We start from the raw sequence: 19,614 nt of genomic DNA, 5'->3' as shown, positions 1-19,614 counted from the left end.
TATATTACAATTCCTGGTTTTAGAAGTGCTTTTGAAAAAAAAATCAATTATGCCTAAACAAATAAGTCTTCAATTTACTCCTTTTTTTTTTCACTTGCCACGAGTAGATACAGGTCCATGTAAGTCAGAGAAAAGGACTGGGGAGCAGTGTCAGAAGCAACTGAGCCCCGGGTTGCGAAAGAAGCCATGCCTGGCATGAAGAGCCTCTCCTAGCAAGGACGCTTTTGCTCGTCATCTTTGGTTCCTGCCTATCTATGCCAATGTTTTTCCTGTTCCTAAAATGAACAATAAAAATCAAGGCAGAGGGGGGAAAGATCTTTTGAGAGTGCAGTGCAGCTCTGAGCTAAAGTGCTCCAGCTCTCCCTGGGGCTTTGCTCTGAACAGGGAAGAGCTCAGAAAGCAATGCCTGGTGATCCTTGCAGCAGCATCACAAGGTAAGTGTATAGTATTATTCTCTCCATTTATTAAATGGAAAACAGGCAGGCTTACAACAATCTGAAGGATTCCGCCAAGGTCACAGGCTAGGTATGTAAGCCTGAGGAGGAAATATGTTCCTGCGATTCTTTATCATGTTTGAATCTCCTGTACATGGGAGCATCAATTTAGTATATGGAATATTGTACTTGCTAACTGAAGCTCACTAAATTTAGTGCAATGTAAATCCAAGGGAAGGAGCTTGTGCTTGTCATTTCAAAATCAGATATAACTTTAATATAGCCTTCCAACCTCAATATCTAGCTATATGTCCTTTTTCAGTGTCAAGGTGATGAGATTCTTTAGTCAGCACCTTCTCTTCCGATTCTCTCCCATTGGTCCTTCAGCATCAGTAGGTTAATAAATGCACAGGTAGATAGGGCATAGAGTATTTAATGTGACATATATTCCTCATGTCTCTAGACATCCTTGCCATCATTCCTGAAGCTGTGGCTAACCCTAGCTGGTACCCTCAGTAAGACAATATTTCAGTAGCACAAGAAGTATCTAGGTTAATAGCTGCAAATTTGCACCTGTCCTCTTCATATAGCCAAAGTGCTCCATAGGCCTCACATACAGAAATCCTTTAACCTATTTCTAAATCTCAGTCAATACAAGCAAATGGTAGTCTTCAGACAGAGCCCAGCACAGAGCAGGAAATTGTATTCTCAATACCTAGAGATTTAGCTGGTATGAAACATAGTATTCAGGAATGAACTGATGTATATCAGAAGGCTAGGGGTTTTTTGACAGCTCACATAACTGGACTTCATTCTCTGGGGACAATAAGAGCTGTTTAATTCTGATCTGTCTAGAGCTACAGGCTTCCTCTTTCTACACCATCTTTTTACCCTCACCAGAAGTCATCTCCACTCCATGTTGGATGCTAAACAAAGAATCTGATTCCCAGTTTTGCAGGATCTAATAATCCTAGATATGCTCCACTGACACCCATAGACTTTCAAATACATCAGTCAGAAAAAAAAAACTGGACAATATAAGAGATACAGATTTAGGATCAAAAGAACTGAATGGTAGAGGATGAAGCCAGAGTTAAGAAATTTTATCTTCAGACTGTTTATAGTATAAAGCACTAGAGGAACGATCACTGAAACCCACAGATGATGTTGTCATATATTCAGAAGTGTGGCATCAAAACATCTGTATGACTGGATGACTGGCCTGTATTTCATCCAAACATGTCACTTTGAAAATCAGTTTTTTTAAAATATTGTGTCTCAGGAGTTCCCCAAATGCTGAAGAGAAGAAATAAGAAAAACATCCACAAAGCAAGAGTGTAAAGCAACATCCTCAATTGTCTCATAGGGAATATGAAGACCACAGGAATTGAGAGGAATCCAGAACAGGTAGTCATTCTAGGCTCAGGAATGACAGAGCAATAGGATATTTGCTAATTGGAATAAAATTTTCAGATTAATCAGTGCTTATACCAGTGCAAATAATAGAGCCCTATCTGTCCAGTCCTATCCCTTGGTCAAGAGCACCTTTGTTCTTTCTAACAAGAGAAAACAGAAAGGCTAGAGGTGGCATCTCTATGATCTTGAGTGCCCTGCCAAATTTGACATGAAGAAATAGCCACTAGATAGACCAGAGACCATGTGCCAAATAGAAGAAAAAGTAGGCCCAAATCTTCATCATGTCAGCTTAGGACCTGACTTCCTTAACAAGACTCCTAAAGTACAAGTAAAATCAAGAATCAATAAATGGGATGGATTCAAACTAAAAAAGCTTCCCAGCAAAGGAAACAATCAGAAATGTGAAAAGAGAGCCTACAGAATGGGAGAAAATATTTACCACATGCACATCAGATAAGAGCACTAATCTCCAGGATGTATAAATAACTCAAAAAACTTAATAACAAAAAAATTAACCCAATCAATAAATGGGCTTAGGAACTGAACAGACACTTCATAGAAGAAGATATATAATCAACAAATATATGGAAAAATGTTGAACATCTCTAGCAATTAGAAAAATGCAAATCAAAACTACTCTAAGATTTCATCTCACTCCAGTCAGAATGGCGATTAACAAGAATACAAGCAGCAATAAATGTTGTCGAGGATGTGCGGGAAAAGGTACACTCATTCATTGCTGGTGGAATTGCAAATTGGTGTAACCACTCTGGTAAGCAGTATGGAGATTCCTTAGAAAACTTGGAATGGAACCACCATTTGACCCAGCTATCCCTCTCCTTGGTCTATACCCAAAGGACTTAAAATCAGCATACTACAATGACACAGCCACATCGATGTTTATAGCAGTCAATTCACAATAGCTGAACTGTGGAACCAACCAAGATGCCCTTCAATAGATGAATGGATAAAGAAACTGTGGTATATATACAAAATGAAATATTACTCAGCCTTAAAGGATGAAATTATGGCATTTGCAGATAAATGGATGGAGTTGGAGAATATCATGGTAAGCAAAATAAGCCAATCCCAAAAAAAGCCAAAATGTTTTCTCTGATAAGTGGATGCTGATTCATAATGGGGATGGGGGGCAAGGAAAGAATGGAGGAACTTTTTATTGGGCAGAGGGGAGTGGGGAGGGGAGAAGTACAGGGTAGGAAGATGGTGGAATGAGACAGACATTATTACCCTATATATATGTATTATTGCATGAATGGTGTACTCTGCATTATGTACAACCAGAGAAATGAAAAGTTGTGCTCCATTTGTGTACAATGAGTCGAAATGCATTCTACTGTCATATATAATTAATTAGAACAAATGATAATTTTTAAAAATAGCCAATGAAGAAAGGCAAAGGGTATGAAGAGGAAAAAAAAAAAAAAACATCATACAAGCAAGATCTATTCCATTACCCATTCCCTACTATGACCAGGATAAAAGTCAACAAGTAACTCCTCACCAGAGCAATCTCCAGGTGTATACATACATACACCCACCCACCTCATGCACCACACACTTTAGATTTCTGAACTTCTATTCCAAGCAGGAATAGCCAAGAGGAGAGGGGTGATTCTTGTGCACATTTCCCATTTTTCTAGAGACACAGATTCCAGGCCCTTCACTTCCTGATATATTTTGAGGAAGCCCCCATTGTGTCAGAGATACTGCATCCCACTGTGGAAAGTCAAAGAGCCAGTCCCACCCTCCTTCGTGCCCCTGAACAACTCCATGGACAAATGACTCAGCTAGGCCAACTGGATGTTGTTTCCCAAAACTTACACTCATTAGTGTCACAAAGATGTCCCAACGGTGGAGGTCACTGTTTATGAAAATCATAATAGCAAATTAAATTATTCTTCCTGCAGGACCATTACTTCCATTCCTGCCCTCCAGAGTTTGCTTGTTAGAAGACCAGTCCTTGGGTCTCCTCTTGAGTCGGAAAGATACCAATGCCCTTCCAATAAATTTCCTTTTGGCTTATGTCAGTCAGAGTTGGTTTTTGCTACTTGCAACTAAGAATCCTGCCCATCATTACAGAGTCTGTAGTCTCCCTTGAATGTCCCTCCAGACCCTTATCCAATCTGTCCAAAGAACCATTCCTCTCTATATCCCAGCTCCCAGTTATCATGTGTACTTCTAAGTTCTTCTTCTGTGGTTTTTTTTTTCCTGTTGTTTGTTTTTTGGGGTTTTTTATGGTTTTTTTTTCCTTCCAATGCCTCTTCTGCTGCACATAATGCCTGAGATATTTCCCTGAAACGCTGCCACTTCAAATATTCTGGCAACATGAAATTCTTAGTGGAATGATCAGGGCGTTCTATGAGAGCTAAGGAGTGTGGCACCAGATGACAGACAAACTTCCCAGTGCTTTAAATTCAGCACATTCTCATCATGGACCCAGAGCTATTTTATTTAGCTAGGTTTTCAGGGGATCCAGCTTCTATTTGTCAGGTTTATGTTGTTGATGCTTCCCACTCTCACTAAGGTGTTCAGAGTCTTAATTAGATAGCTGGTGTAAAGTGCTTTGACAGCATCAGATGAAAAGTGCTAGAGAAATCCCTAGGGAATTTGTTCATTTTGGCTGGAAAGACACAAGAAAATTAGAAAGCTTTAACAAGTAAACTTTGGGGTTTGTGTGGTATGCTCCGAAGTTTGAGTTTTCATTATTTTCTTAGTTTTATTCACCTAACTATAAATCAAAGAGTCATGCTGAAGCTCTCTGCAAGACACATTAGAATTTGAATTCTCTATAATGGGTCTATGAGATGTAAATAATGAACTTATTGTCTGCAGATCTATAATCTGTTAAATATTTATTTTTTAGTTGTACACAATACCTTTATGTTGCTTGTTTATTTTTATTTGGTGCTGAGGATCGAACCCAGGGCCTCTCACTGTTAGGCGAGCGCTGTACCCCACTGAGCCACAACCTCAGCCCCAGATATATAATCTTTTGAACAAAGGGGAAACCTTCCCAGACTCATGTACACAGGTAACATTTGCAAGGGGAAAGTTGGGATTTAAATTTGAACAGTTGTGAAAGGAAACACTGGCTGAAACCCACAGTTCCTGAGTAGGGGTCCCTTCCCTGAGATTAAAACAGTATTCATTTGCTTCTTAGGACTTGGACCTTGGGTTAATTTGACTACTTCACAGTCAGCCAAATCTGTGCTTTAAGGTGGACAGATGATGGGAAAGTAAATAGCAGTAAAAGTGGATCAAAAGCCTTTTCATTTAGAATGAAAAGATGTGGGTAGAAGGCAGTACTTGCCTCTGAGCCAAACCTCACAAGCAGTGACTTGTGCACAACGCAGAAAGGGAGGCAGATGTTGACCCTGGAGTTGTGTGTGGTGTTTTACCGACTCAGGGGGAGACTGGATTGGAATGAAGAGAACCCCAGCAGGACTGCAGCTCCAACCAGGAATCTGAGCCTCTGCAGGAGCTGTGCTTTCTCAAGGAGGCTTTCAACATGCAGAGCTCACTCCTCCTTTCTTTACTACCCAAACCTTATGTAGCATTAAGCATGGTCTTAGGTCACAATGTTTCCTTTTTCTATTTCTTATCTCATGAACAGTTGGTTTAAAAAAAAAAAAAAAAAAAAAAAAAAACAGCACTGGGGATGTAACTCCATAGTAGAGCTTTTGCCCAGTGTATGGGAGGCCCTGAGTCAATCCCTAGAACTGCAAAATAAATAAATAAACAAACAAACAACGATTTTTCCCCCCATACCAGGGATTGAACTCAGGGGCACTCAACCACTGAGCCAAATCCCCAGCCCTATTTTGTATTTTATTTGGAGACAGGGTCTCACTGAGTTGCTTAGTGCTTCACTTTTGCTGAGGCTGGCTTTGAACTCAGGGTCCTCCTGCCTCAGCCTCCAGAGCTGCTGGAATTACAGGCTTGCACCCCTGTGCCAGGCTCAAACAACAATCTTTGATTCCATATTTGAGAACAACTCCAAAAGACTCATCCCAAGGAGTAGGAGAAATACACAAATAATACGCATTTGAAAAAGGCCATGCTGGCCTCTACTAAATACTGCCACATCTTAGAAGAAGAACAGAAATCTGTTTATTAATATATAGTAGTTTCATTTCAAGTCAGTGAGGAAAAAAGGGACCTAGAACAAATGGCTAAACTTTTGGACAAACCAAATTTAAATCTCCTTATAACTTTTTTTGTACTGGAAGAAATTCCGGATGGATCAAGCATTTATATACAGTTAATAATATCATAGACATATTTATGAAAAGAAATTAAATGAATTGAATTTATAATCTTGAATGAAAAATCATTTCTAGACATGACATAAAATTCAAGAATTATAAAGAAAAAGATTGGTGAATCCAACTATATAAAATGTTAAAAGACTTTATAACAAAAATGTTACATTAAAAGTTTAAAAATATATTATAAACTTTAATGAATTTTTAAAATGTGATGAAGAGGTAATGCCAGGAACTAATATTCTTCACATACCTACAAAGAAAATTAAAAGCACAAAAAAACCCAATAGGAAAATCAGCAAAAGACCTGAACAAGCCATTTGCAGAAAATAAAATAGCCCCTAAATGAGAGAAAGATTGAAAGTAGTTCATAGCTAAATGCAAATTTGAATGATATGAGTTACTGTTTTCCCTATTATATAACAAAGAGAAAATCATTTGCTAATTCCACGTTAATTAGAAAAGTAAAGAAATAGTCACTTATGTACACTATTGGTGAGAGTATAAATTGGTACCATTATAAGGATTAGAATAGATCAATATGTACTATTAGAAAAATATGTTCAAGGGCTGGGGATGTGGCTCAAGTGGTAGCGCGCTTGCCTGGCAAGCGCAGGGTGCTAGGTTCAATCCTCAGCACCACATAAAAATAAAATAAAGATGTTGTGTCTACCAAAAACTAAAAAAATATATATATATTAAAAATTTCTCTCTCTCTCTTAAAAAAATATGTTCAAGATAGATAGTTATCTACCAAAAAGCTAGTTGTCAAAATATAAATATAGCATGATCCCACTTGTGAAAATAAAAAACCTGATGCAGCTTGAGATGTAGACTCATCAGACATTTCTGGAAAAAAATTAGAAACTGTTAATTGTGATTCAGAAATTTATTAGTATGTAATTAATGGGCACTTGTAAAGAAGTTGCATTTGTGTATAAGGCATGTATTTGAATATTTATAATATATTCAAATAAATTATGTTCTTTAAAAAAAAGAAACTGTTAATTGTGATATACTCTTCGTAGTAGAAAGTTCATTTTTATTTTTGATACTTTATACTCTAAATTTTTACTATGGGCCTGCTTTACTTTTACAGCAAAAATCTAATTTAAAAATAATAAGAAGATACAAACAAGGCCAGGGCAAGTGAGATCCAGCTGGGCACTGGGTGGCTCTGTGTTATACTGAGGAAAAACAACTAAACATGGTCAGAGAAACTCCTAAGAAGCAGAGAGGCAAAACAGCATCATGTGCATTCTTTGTGCAAACTTGTCAGGAGGAGCACAAGAAGGAGCACCTGGATGCTTCTATCAACTTCTTGGAGTTTTCTAAGAAGTGCTATCAGAGGGGTGGAAGGAGAAAGGAAAATTTAAAGACATGGCAAAAGCAGACAAGGGCTGTTGTGAAAGAGAAATGAAGATCTATATCCCTTCTTAAAGGGGAAACAAAAAAAATTTTTTTGAGGGTCCCAGCATACCCAAGTGACCTTCTTGCTCTTTTCTGAATATTGCCCCAAAATCAAAGAACAGCCTGGCCTATCTATTGATAATGTTGCAAAGAGATTGGGAGAGGTGTGAATTAACCCCGCTGCAGAAGACAAGCAGCCTTATGGAAAGAAAGCTGCTAAGCTGAAGGAAAAAGATGAAACATTTTTCCTTCCTTTCTGTTTTCTCCTCCCTTTATCTTGGAAGCTTATTGCTGCCTACCAAGCTAAAGGAAAACCTGATGCAGAAAAAAAAAAAAAAAAAAAAAGTCATCAGGAAGAGGAAGAAGATGAAGAGGATGAATAACTTGATTCTAGTGCAGTTTTTTTTTTCTTGTCTTGCATTTAAACCTCCTGTTTGCAGTGAATGTGCACAACTCACTCTTTTACATTAAAAAAACTGAAATGATGAGCTGTATAAAATTTGTTTATAAACCATACAGTGTTTTTTTTTTCTTTGTTTTTTGTTTTGTTTTGTTTTTTGTATAGTTCACACACTACTGAATGTGTCTTTAGATAGCCCTCTCCTGGTGGTATTTCCAATAGGCCAGTAACCTTGCCTGGTACAGTACAGGGATTGTTAATTGGCATGAAAAAATTAAAGCAGTTCTCGTTGGTGCACAGCACAAATTATTCTGGGCTGGGATTCTAGCTTAGTTGGTGGAGCATTTGTCTTGCACGTGTGAGGCACTGGGTTCAATCCTCAGCACCACATAAAAAACAAATAAGTAAAAATAAAGGTATTGTGTCTGTCTACAACTAAAAAAAAATATTTAAAAAAAAACAAATAATTATTCTGTTAACTGAATACCATTCTGGAAAAAAATAGCAGCTATTTTGTAAAATAAATAACTAAATAAATGAAAAATAAAAAGTCTCATCTAACATTTAAAATGAATGAAGTCAAAACATTTAGTCAATGAATATTTGCAGAGGATAGACTGTTCACCAGACTCTGAAGATAGAAAGATATCTACAACATGAGCCCTGCCCTCTGAAAATCTGCCTTTTGTGCAGGAAGTTAAGAGGGAGCCAGGCACCAAAAAATAACTGACCAGCTAGAGAAGTAGATAGAAATGAGCCATCGTTTGAAATGTCCAATGCTTTCATATGCAGATCTCCTAAAAAGCCCACACTGGACTCACTAGCACAAACCACCCTCCGCCTTTCTCATGATCTCAGACACCAGGGTAAAGACCCTCCAGCATACCAGGTCTTCACAGCCCTCCAGGAATTGAAACAGAGCCATCCTTTGAAAAGTTCTGTCACTCTCTCAATGAAATGTTCACCTTTGCGAGCTCATCTCTCAGGCAACCTCGGTCAAGGGATCTCGCTCTCAACTCTGAGCCCGGGCTCTACAAGGACCACAGGTGCATGAAGCCTCAGAGGCAGAGTAATTACCAGGATGAGGGAGAGTGAACACCTGAGGCTTTCATGATAGGCAGAGGGGTGTCCCCTATGGCTGCATAACAAGTGTTACTCTCCAAGTGCCACTGCCCCTTCCTCCAACCCCCTCTTTAATGCAAATGCCCTGGCCAGCTGCTCCAAAAGGCTTGTTTGATAATTCTAGGGAGAGCTCAGAGGTAATTCCCCAGCTCCAAGCACTTTCTGCTGGCGGGACTCCAGAGTTGGCCTTCTTCCCCACGCAGCCCTGCTGTTAGAGGGAAATATTGAGGTCAAGAAACAATTCAGTCCGGCCCTTAGAACTGTGGGCCCCAAGTGGTCCTTAACCAGCGGCCCTTGGTGGGTTCACCCTTTGCTGTGAAGAGCAGCAAGGGGGACTAATGAGGTGATGTGATCTGATCCCACTGGGAACGCAGCCCTGCACAGAGATCCAAATCAAACGTTTTCATAAACTGGGGTAGAAATGAAAGATGAGGAAAGTTCTGCTATCTGGGCAGGGGAATGTGTCAGCACCCTCACCAGCAGGCCCGAGTGAGCGCTGCTTTGGTAAACAGTTTTGACCTCTTTCCCTTCATACTACGTGTGATCTCAACAGCCCTCCAGAGGGGCGCTCTGTAGATGACCAGCGTGGAGCAGCCCCTCCACCTTCACAGCCATGACCCCAAGGGTCACATGGGAATTTTGTGAATGATACGAATCCAGGGGTAGAGGGAAGCAGGGAAGCTCTCACTATTTTATACCAGCAGCAAAAGCACATTAACAGATGAGGGTGGAGGACGGGAGAGAGGAAGCGGAAAACTGGTCTCCTGCACTAACGTGGCTGATACTCAACAACTGACTCTCTAGAACACAGACCCCTTATCCAGAAAATGCTGCCTACCTCACAAGCTAGTAGGATAACTTGAGATAACAGTGAATGAACTTTGCCAACCTGATGTCATATTAATATGTGTTCCTTGCTCCAAGGCAGCTGGTTCATACCTTCTCTGCTCTTGGAAATAGGAGCAACCCTCTCCAGGATATTGTCAGGTCGTAGTCATGACAGGATGGGCAGTTATTTCTGTACAATGGGGTCTCAAATTTTATTTATATTTTTACCTTCAGCGAAGGCTCAACAGATTATAAAAGAGAACTTTGTCCTGCAAATGGAGTGAAATAAATGTCACAATTATTACTTTATTTTTCCACAGAAAATACCAAGTAAGGGGGAAAGAGTAGTGTTCATGGAATGGTACACTAACTGTGGGGATAAGAGGCCTTTGTGTCTTAGGAAGGCTGCGGTACTGCTCCAGCCTCAGTTTCCTCATCTGTAAGTGTTCCTATCTCATAACAACATGGAAACAGAACATGCCAGGGTACCTAGGCAGCATGGAGTACCCACTCTATTGCCAATGGCCCCATTTCATTGTGAAGAAAATGTGGCAGAGGGTGGGGATATAGCTCAGTTGGTAGAGTGCTTGCCTTACATGCACAAGTGCCTGAGTTCAATACCCAGCACTACAAGAACAAAAAAAGAAAATGAGGCAGAGATAACTTCCTCCTTTAGGCACCAGAAAGTGGCACAGTTTTCGGATGAAAGGCTGACCCACAGTCCATTGTCACTGTAGGATTGATTAGGTAGAACTGATCCTACCCTTTCTTTTCATTTCCTACAAAATAGGAGCAAAGCCTCTTTACTGATCTCTGTGCCTCCTTGTCCTGCTCCAATCTTTCATTACCTTCTTTTTTAATCCTATCTACTTCTCAAAGGTCAGGTTAAACCTCACATTTTCCAACATGTACTTTACTTCCACTTGGCATTTGTGAACTCATTTTGGGCCCTTGCCTTAGGCCTTTTCTATCATCCAGCCCCACCTACTATTAGACTCCACCCACCCACAGGAATATGCCACTCACAGAGCAGCTACTTTTCTTTTACTGTTCTGAACCAAGATGATTTCAAATTTTACCCTCGTTTTCACGTTGGAGACTGGACCATAATACAGTCATGTGTTGCTTAAGATCTGGATACATTCTGAGAAATGCATCAGTTGGCCATTTTGTCCTTGTGTGAATATCATGTGAGAGTTCTTAACACAGATCTAGAGGCCACTGGTGGTGGCCTCTTGATGCAACTGAGACACAGTAAACACAGGATGTGAGAGGCAGCTGCCCTATCGCACAGCATCCTCTTTTACAGTAGACTTGTTTTTATGAATAGAAGCAATACGCTTTAAAACAATAATAATATGGTACAGTAAATACATAAACTATAACAGCCTTTTATTATCAAGCATTACTTGCTATACATATTTATATGTGCTATACTTTTATAGGACTGGCAGCACCACAAACACGGGAGTAATCATCGTGTTAGGAGGTTGGGATGGCTACCATACCACTAGGCATTGGGAATTTTTCAGCTTCATTATAATCATATGGGGCTACATCCTCTTCGTGAGCCGTCATTGACCCAGACATCATTATGTGGTGCAGCACTTTATTCAACTGGTTGCCACAGGCCCAAAGATAATGGAAAATACTGAATGCAGGAAAGAATTGCAACTGGTGGAGTGGACTGTGGCGGGGCTTCCAAGACTGGCCCATTTTCAGGAATGCCCCTGGGTAAAGGGGCAGCGGACTCCTTGACTCCCCAGGAGGCCATCTTCCTGGTACACTTAATGTGTTGTCAGCATGTCTAGGCTCTGTGATAACCAGGCCCTAGAGCAAAGCTCAGAGTAAGGCCCAGACTAGGTCCCACCTTCTAAGTGTTCATTTCCTGCTCTTTCCCACAACAAATGGCAAGAGGAAGGTTGGAAAGGTCTATCCCGCCAAAAGAAACTAACCACTTCTAGATGGAATTAGAAATGGCCTCCACTCACCAACATTCCATGTCTAAGTTCCCTTCTCCTTTCTCATTGCCTTGCAGCCCTTCCTGCCCCCTGACAGTGCTCACACCTCCATAAGAATAAGCCATCTCTTGAGCAGAAGCCCATTCTGAATCGATACACGAAAAAAAAAAAAAGTGTCTCCCTAAAAGAGACAGAGTCTCCAGCGATGCAAGAAACCGACAACATAAACATTCACAGTTTAGTTCCTTAGAGTCATAGCCTCTCAGACATATTTTCTGATTATGATGTGATTGCATTTACCTAATAAAATTGTATGTTTGAGTGGAATGCAAGAGTAAAGAAATAGGCTGCTTCAAAAGTATAGCTTAGTCATTATACTATGCAAGAAAGAAAATTGCTTAGAGCTTGGAAATGCAGGTTTAGCAGCTTCTCTCATTCATCTCTAGTGTTTGAGAATCTTCCGGCCAGGTTTTAGCAAGGAATCAATCAGACTCATAGCACCCGGTGCTTCTCGACTGGCCAGTTCTCTCTACTAAGGGAAGCACAGAGCTCAGAAATGGGAACTTGGAGCTGGCATCGTTGCAGCAAAAATCTCTGCCTCTCTCACATCCTACTCCATAAAGCGTTGCCTTTCCCTTTTGCAATTGGTAATGTAACTTTCTGGCAAAAGCATCCTTTTCAGTTTGGACTTCCTATTTTACTCTGCTTTGAAGTCCAAGAAGTTTGTGATGATAGGTGGTCTGTAAAGTTTATAGACACTGGAGAAGGCAGTCTCCCTAGCCCTGAATGCAAAATGCCTTATAGAAACGTCCAACCTCTCTCCAAGTGAAGTTCTTATTTTGACACAAATTATATAGAAGGAGGAGGGGAAGGCCCTGAAAAACAAATGAGCAACTTCTTTAAAAGCTTTCAAAATCAAATGTAAAATTCATTAAGAAAAGTAATGGAAATTTTATGGCTGGTGCACAGATAAATTCATTGCTGCCTCTAAATTCATCAAGCATACATACAGGAGTGTATACCAAATTAATTGGAACTAACAGCCTCTTAGAAACTCTAACCAGCTGCAGGAGTCAGAGTAAACTAGTTGGAACAAAACAAAGAACCCACCCTCCCCCTCCTTCTTCCGGACCCTGATTGAATTAGAAGCTAAGCTTTCTTGACTTTAAAAATATTGAGCAACTTTGTTCTTCCACTCTCCACTGTTCAGGTCCAAGCAGGGTCAAAACTAGACACAAATGAGGTTTCTTTGGATATTAGGATCCCTGATTCTATTTCACATAGCTATAAAGGAATCCTTAAAAGATATTCTAATGCTGATGGTAAATGCTGCTCTGATCTTGATGCATAGGCTAGAGAAAGGAACACTGAATTTAAATGATTCTTCTATTACTTTCTAGGACTACTTGGAGAGAAAGTCCTTCATCTGTTCCTTCAAGTTAATGTTCTAGTTTTTGATATGTTTTCAAATAGGCCATCAGCAGATCACACAAGAAAACCAAAGAAACTGGATAAGTCATTACAATTATTAATTTGAAGAAAACTACAGGGAAACCATTATAGTTTGCATCTTGAATGTCCCCCAAAAGCCAATCTGTTAAAGGCTTGGTTCCCAACTCATGACACCATTGGCAGATTGTGGAATTTTTAGGGATGGGGCCTGGTGAAAGAAAGTTAGGTCACTGGATGGTGTGCCCTTGAGAGGAACATTGGACCCCAGCCCCTTCTTCTGTCTCTCCTTTTGCTTCCCTGATACCATGAGATTAACAGGCTTCCTCCACCAGGTACTCCACCATGATGTGCTACCTTGCCACAGGCCTGAAAGCAATGGGCCAACTGGACACAGGCTGACACCTCCAAAACTGTGAGCCAAAAATAATCCTTTCCTCCTAATAATATATCTCAGGTATCTGTCACAGTGATGCAAAGCTAACAAACACAGAAGCCATGTGCTCCCAAAAACAAGTCAGCTCCACCTACTTAATTAAATTCTTGTCAAATAGTTCTAAATAGTATTTTATCAATAATTATCAGTCATATATAATTAAAATTTTAATAATATTAATTTTATTAATAACAAGTAACATTTGTTGAGGACTTATTCTATGCAAAGCACTGTGCTAAGCATTGTATATCTATCATCTCATTTAGCCATTACCACAACCCAATGAGTATCGAACTTCTATAATTCCTTTTTTGGGGGGAGATGGGGGGACCAGGGATTGAACCCAGGACACTTGATCCCATCCCTTTTTATATTTATTTTGACACAGGGTCTCACTAAGTTGTTTAGGATCTTACTAAACTTCTGAGGCTGGGCTTTGAACTTGCAATCCTCCTGCCTCAGCCTCCCAAGACACTGGGATTATAGGCATGCACCATCATGCCCACCTATGAATCCCATGTGGCAGGGGTGGGGGGTGGGGGGAACAGTACTAGGGATTGAACTCAGGGCCACTCGACCACTGAGCCACATCCCCAGCCCTATTTTGTATTTTATTTAGAGACAGGGTCTCACAGAGTTGCTTAGAACCTCGCTTTTTGCTAAGGCTGGCTTTGAACTCATAATGCTCCTGCCTCAGCCTCACGAGCCGCTGGGATTACAGGCATGTGCCTCTGCACCTGGCATAAATCCCATTTTAAATATGAGGAAACTGATACTCTGAAAACTTAAGTAAGTACTCCAAGGTTAGATAACTATAATATCTGTTCCAACATGAAGTCAAGTTGCAAAAGTTCAACCATCAAGCAACAGGTAAAAGTAGACGTCAGGATCCTGTAGACTTTCATCCTCAGAAAGATCACAGAGAAATCTGGGTGAGTCAACAGAGAAACTTTATTTTTAACCATTCAAAGATGCTGGGTTTGGCCACAAAGGGTTAAGAATGGATTTCGATCCTCCTATGTGGATGGCTAAATCTGAACACTGAGGCCTTCGCTCTTCTATAATAGGAGTTTCACCCACATGAAGAAGGGAAAGAATAGAATTTTTATATGGTTCTAGTAAATGTTTATTTGAGGTTATTTGTTCAGGAAAATAATGATAATATGGAAACTTGCCACTTCTTTTTTACAGTGATTAGCAATCTAGGAAATTACTGTGGGAGGGTGAAGGAGGACTTGTTCCTGAAGAAGCCCCTGAGGTAGCTATAGACTGGGCCAATATTGTCCACAGAGTAGGACAGCCTGTAAAAGTCAGGAGAAGCTTTTCCCAAAAGAATGAGCAAATCCTGAATAGAAGTGACTTTCACCTGCACAGTGTTATCAGCTCATCCCTATCATAAACATTTGCTGATCCCCTTCTATGTGTCAGGCTCAAAGAAGATCTGGGGACCCAGAGATGAATGATCTTAAGAGATGTTTTTTACCCCTTTAAATGAAAAGATTGATGATTCAAAGAATAAATTGTAGTCATTTTTAAAAAGGGGCTTCGGGGCAGGAACATGAAGGTAAATGCTTTGATAGTCTATACTTTTCCAAAGATATGAGATATCTAATTAGGTCTCTGGAGAATTGATAACTTCAGATTTGCAACATTTTGTGCATTTGTTTGTTCTAATTGTGTTTCTGGATGACTGCTTAATTAGCCACTTGTAGAGAATAGCAAGAAAACAATTGCATACTGAGTTTTTTTCAGTGGTGGTTTTGGCAGGGACTCTGTATCTCAGATAAGAATTCATTTTTGTAACAATAAAGAAATTAATTAGTAGTGACTTAAACATATAAAGCATTATTTGTCTCATATAACAATAAGTCTGAAAGTATTTTCAGGGCTGGCAAAGAAGCCCAAGATTACCATTTGCTCTATCAAACTTCTTTCTATCTTTTCCTCTACCATCCTCAGCATGATGATGACCTTTATTCTCATGCTGGTTGCCCTTGGTTTCCAAATGGTTGCCACATTGCCAGTCCTCATATCTGAGTTCCAGGAAGGAAGAAAACAAAGAGGAAGCACTAGCGAATTTCAGCTTATATCTCACTGGCCAACATTATCACATGGTCAGTGCTAACTTCAAGGAAGACTAGGAAATCGATGAAGTGTTTGTTGTCATGCTTTAATAGTTTTCCTAGTAGAGGCAGAAAGAACAGAAACAGGTTGGGGTTGAAAGATTAGTCAATTAAGAATATTTTCCATTCCTTTCAACTATAAAAAAAATAAGCATAAGCCATGTTCTAGTCTTCCTAGATGATTTTTAAAGGAAAAATACAAAAGGGGGAAGTTGTCAAAACTGTGATGTATTTTAAACATTTTTATATTGTGCATATAAAAATAGACAAGGTGGTGCAGTAACTATAGGTAGAACTCCACTTGGCAAAACCAATCTTTAAGGCCAGGCCAAATTAGATGCCTGTCTTCTCCCAAAAATATTCTTAAGCCAAAATTAATCCTGACTATCTTTGATATATAAACCAGAAGAAAGGGATCTGGAATGGAAAGGAAAGAGAAAGTTCCATAAATTATGATGTTCCCAAAATGGGTGTCTGTCTCATATTCTCCTTGAACTTTGTGATCTTATTCTGTAATCATGAGCCACATGTAACTCTCAAGTATTTAAGATGTAACTGGCCTGAATGGACACATGCTAAAAGTATAAAACTCATAGCAGATTTCAAAGACTTAGAATGTTAGTTGTCTCATTAATAATTCCTTTGCATGTAATAAATGCTGAAATAATAATATTTTGGAGACATTGAATTAAATAAATATCATTAAGTAATTTCACCTGTTTCTTTGCATTTATTTTAATGTAGATACTGGAAATTTAAAATTACCTATGTGGTTTGCATTACATTTCCATTGGTCTGCACGGATCTGGAAGGAGGACCTCTCACGAAGTCTCTCTGTAACACTTTGTTACACTCCACCTCCTGTACCCTTGGCCCATTTCTGAGTTCACCAGGGCCCTCCACAGTTACATACATAATAGCATTTTCCAGTTCCCACCTCTAGGGGACTCTATCTGCCTTTCCACCCAAAAGCCTTCTAATGCCCTAGGAGCTAGCTTAGGACAGCTTGGAAGTGCTCAGGAGCACCCTTCAATCAATAAGGAAGGCTGAAAAAATGTTCTGTCTCCAACTGTCCCTCAGCAAGACGACTTTAAGGTACACTCCACCTGTTCTCTCAGAGGGTCCCCAATAAGACTGAGTCTCAACTGCCTACACCAATAGCTTGCTCATTCTCTTAGACTGTATTCTCTCTTACCTCCACCAGTCCCTCATTTCTTCTTCCTGGGATCACCTCCCCAAAAAACTTCCTATTCAACAGTCTGTCTCAGCTCTGTTTTAAGGGGCCCCAAATGAAGAGAGCAACTTCAACATTTCACAGATCCTTTAAGGGATCTGTGCCAAGTATCCTTCAATTTCGCAATTCATATTTAATTTTTCTTCCTGCGCTATTATCGGGAAAGATGCCTTTAATTACTACTTTTTTTCCTATCGCTTCATCTAGAATTCATTGTCAATGGCTCTAAAAAAAAGAATAAAAGAAAGATTCTTCTCTAATTAAACAAATAACAGATCATTTGAAAGAGTCTGAGGATTTTTTTCCCACCCCAAGTAATTTGCTTACATTTAGACTGTGTTTATATACTGTTGGTTTAATTATCGAGTCATTAAGGACATTGTTGTGGCTCTTTGAAATATTTTGTTCTGCTTTGGGGCAGTTGCAGGATTTTTTTACTCAACAGAGTCAAATGCCATAGGACTATTTTTTTTTTTTTTGGTGGGGGAGGGTACCAGGGATTGAACTCAGAGGCACTCAACCACTGAGCCACATCCCCAGCCCTATTTTGTATTTTATTTAGAGATGGGATCTCACTGAGTTGCTTAGGGCCTCGCTTTTGCTGAGGCTGGCTTTGAACTCACAATCCTCCTCCCTCAGCCTCCTGAGTCACTGGGATTACAAGCATGCACCACCGTGCCTAGCCACTATTACATACAGTTCTCGTTGAGACTGCAAGAAAAGACATAACCAGCAAGACAGCATGGTTAAGGGGGGAGAGCACCATTCCCCAAACTCTATACACAGGGAGAGACAGCTATAAGGTGCTCTGGATGCCCCAACCTGCAACACAGCCCTTGCTGTCTGATGCTAGGCTTTCCTGAATGATGCAGAGTAGCAAATAGTCTTTTAAAAATATAAAAATGTTTTAAAGCCAAATAGTTCCAAATTTAAATCCTGTCTACACCACTCACTAGTATAAGCTTTTTTAGATCTCTAAAAGGTTCTTCTTTCAGAGCCCCAGGGTTCCTATCAACTGAATGTGGAAAGACGGGACTTTCACTAAGTGAGCATAAGAAATATTTATCCAGGACATTACATTTAAATGAGACTCACATTTAGATTGTTTACAAGTAAAGCATGTGTACATAGAGTAAAAAACGAAAATTTAAGGGTTTAAGCAATACCTGCATTTTTTACGTGTTTTTTTTTTTTTCTGGAACTTCTTTGGTCTTTCATATAGTAGTAATCTGAGAGCTATCCTGGGCGTCTCTTGAATCACATCCTGATAAGAATAATTCCTATGTATCCAACAGGGAGCATTAAAAAATCTGAGATATTTTCAAACTACCCACTGTGTTTTCTCTTTATTTCTTCTTGATGAGCTCCACGTTCAACTCTCCTTGGGGCCTTTCCATTGCAGTCTCTTTGCAGCCCTGGATTCTCCAGTACTCCATCTTTTATCTTGGAGTATAGCCCTGAAGTTGGAATTCACATGACGGTCATTCCAGAAATCAGTACGTGGTGAGGCCTCAGAATGTTCTCACTCATGACTTATCTCAATGGGAGGCCCTGACAGTTCCTTTCAAAATCCCTAGAAGTAGGCTCTGGGCTCCAGCAAGAACTGCTGGATAATGCACCCAGCAAAGGACTGGCATATAGTACACACAGTACTCAATAGCTGCTAGATTTTCTCCTCTTCTACCTTCAGGCTTCTTGTCTGAAATCTCAAGAAGCTGGGACTTCGTTCAGCATTGCATTTAATTACAAATAAGTATTGAGGGCCTGCAAGGTTCACAGTACTCTGCTAGATTTTAAAATAAAGAGCAAAAGAAGAAAGCTCTAAAGGGGCATAAGATGTAGTCTGTGCCCTTCCAAGTATTTGCAATCTAGTGGAATCTAATTCAGAGGAACATATTGGGACTTTAATAGATGTTTGTGAAATAAATAAAAGACATACTTGCAATGAAAAGCTAAAGCATCAGGGAATTGACAAAGTTTAGGATACTGTGTTAGTCAGCTTTGCATTCACTGTGACCAAAATACCCAAAAAGAACTACTCAGAGGAGGAAACATTTATTTTGGCTCATAGTTTCAGAGGTTTAGTCCATGGTAGACTCACTCTGCAGCTCTGGGTCCAAGGTGAGGCAGAACATCCTGGTGGAAGGGCATGGTGGGGGAGGGCTGCTCCATGGTGGAAGGGCATGGTGGGGGAGGGCTGCTCCAGTCATGGTGGCCAGGAAGCAGAGAGAGGAAGGGGAAGAGGCAGCAGGGAAGATGAACCCTTCCAAGGCTCACCTCCAGTGACCCACCTTCTCCAACCATGTCCCACCTGCCTACAGTTAACACCAGTCAGTCCATTCAAGCTAGGATGGACAGATTAGGTTACAGTCCTCACAATCCAGACATTTCACATGCAAACATTACTGTACTGACACAGAAGCTTTTGGGGGACACGTCATATCAAATCCATAACAGATACTATTGGATAATGCCACCTAGGAATTCCTGCATCCTGCTTTAGCCAGGGTTCCTT

General features: G+C 40.0%; 1 protein-coding gene and 1 pseudogene across 2 annotated transcripts in view; both read left to right on the top strand.

The window, feature by feature from the left end:
- The window catches only part of STON2 (stonin 2), a 1,178,066-nt gene that overhangs the window by 871,857 nt on the left and 286,595 nt on the right, over positions 1 to 19,614 (top strand). The window lies entirely within an intron of this gene.
- Positions 7,344 to 19,614, top strand: part of LOC308648301 (high mobility group protein B1-like) — a 311,195-nt pseudogene continuing 298,924 nt past the window's right edge. Inside the window, exon 1 of the transcript in view lies at positions 7,344 to 7,925. The product of the transcript in view is annotated as a high mobility group protein B1-like (transcript). The remainder of the gene's footprint in view (positions 7,926 to 19,614) is intronic.

This window comes from Spermophilus citellus (assembly GCF_964194105.1).
Source record: "Spermophilus citellus genome assembly, chromosome: 4".
NCBI lineage: Eukaryota > Metazoa > Chordata > Mammalia > Rodentia > Sciuridae > Spermophilus > Spermophilus citellus.
This window is presented reverse-complemented; position numbering and strand designations above follow the sequence as displayed.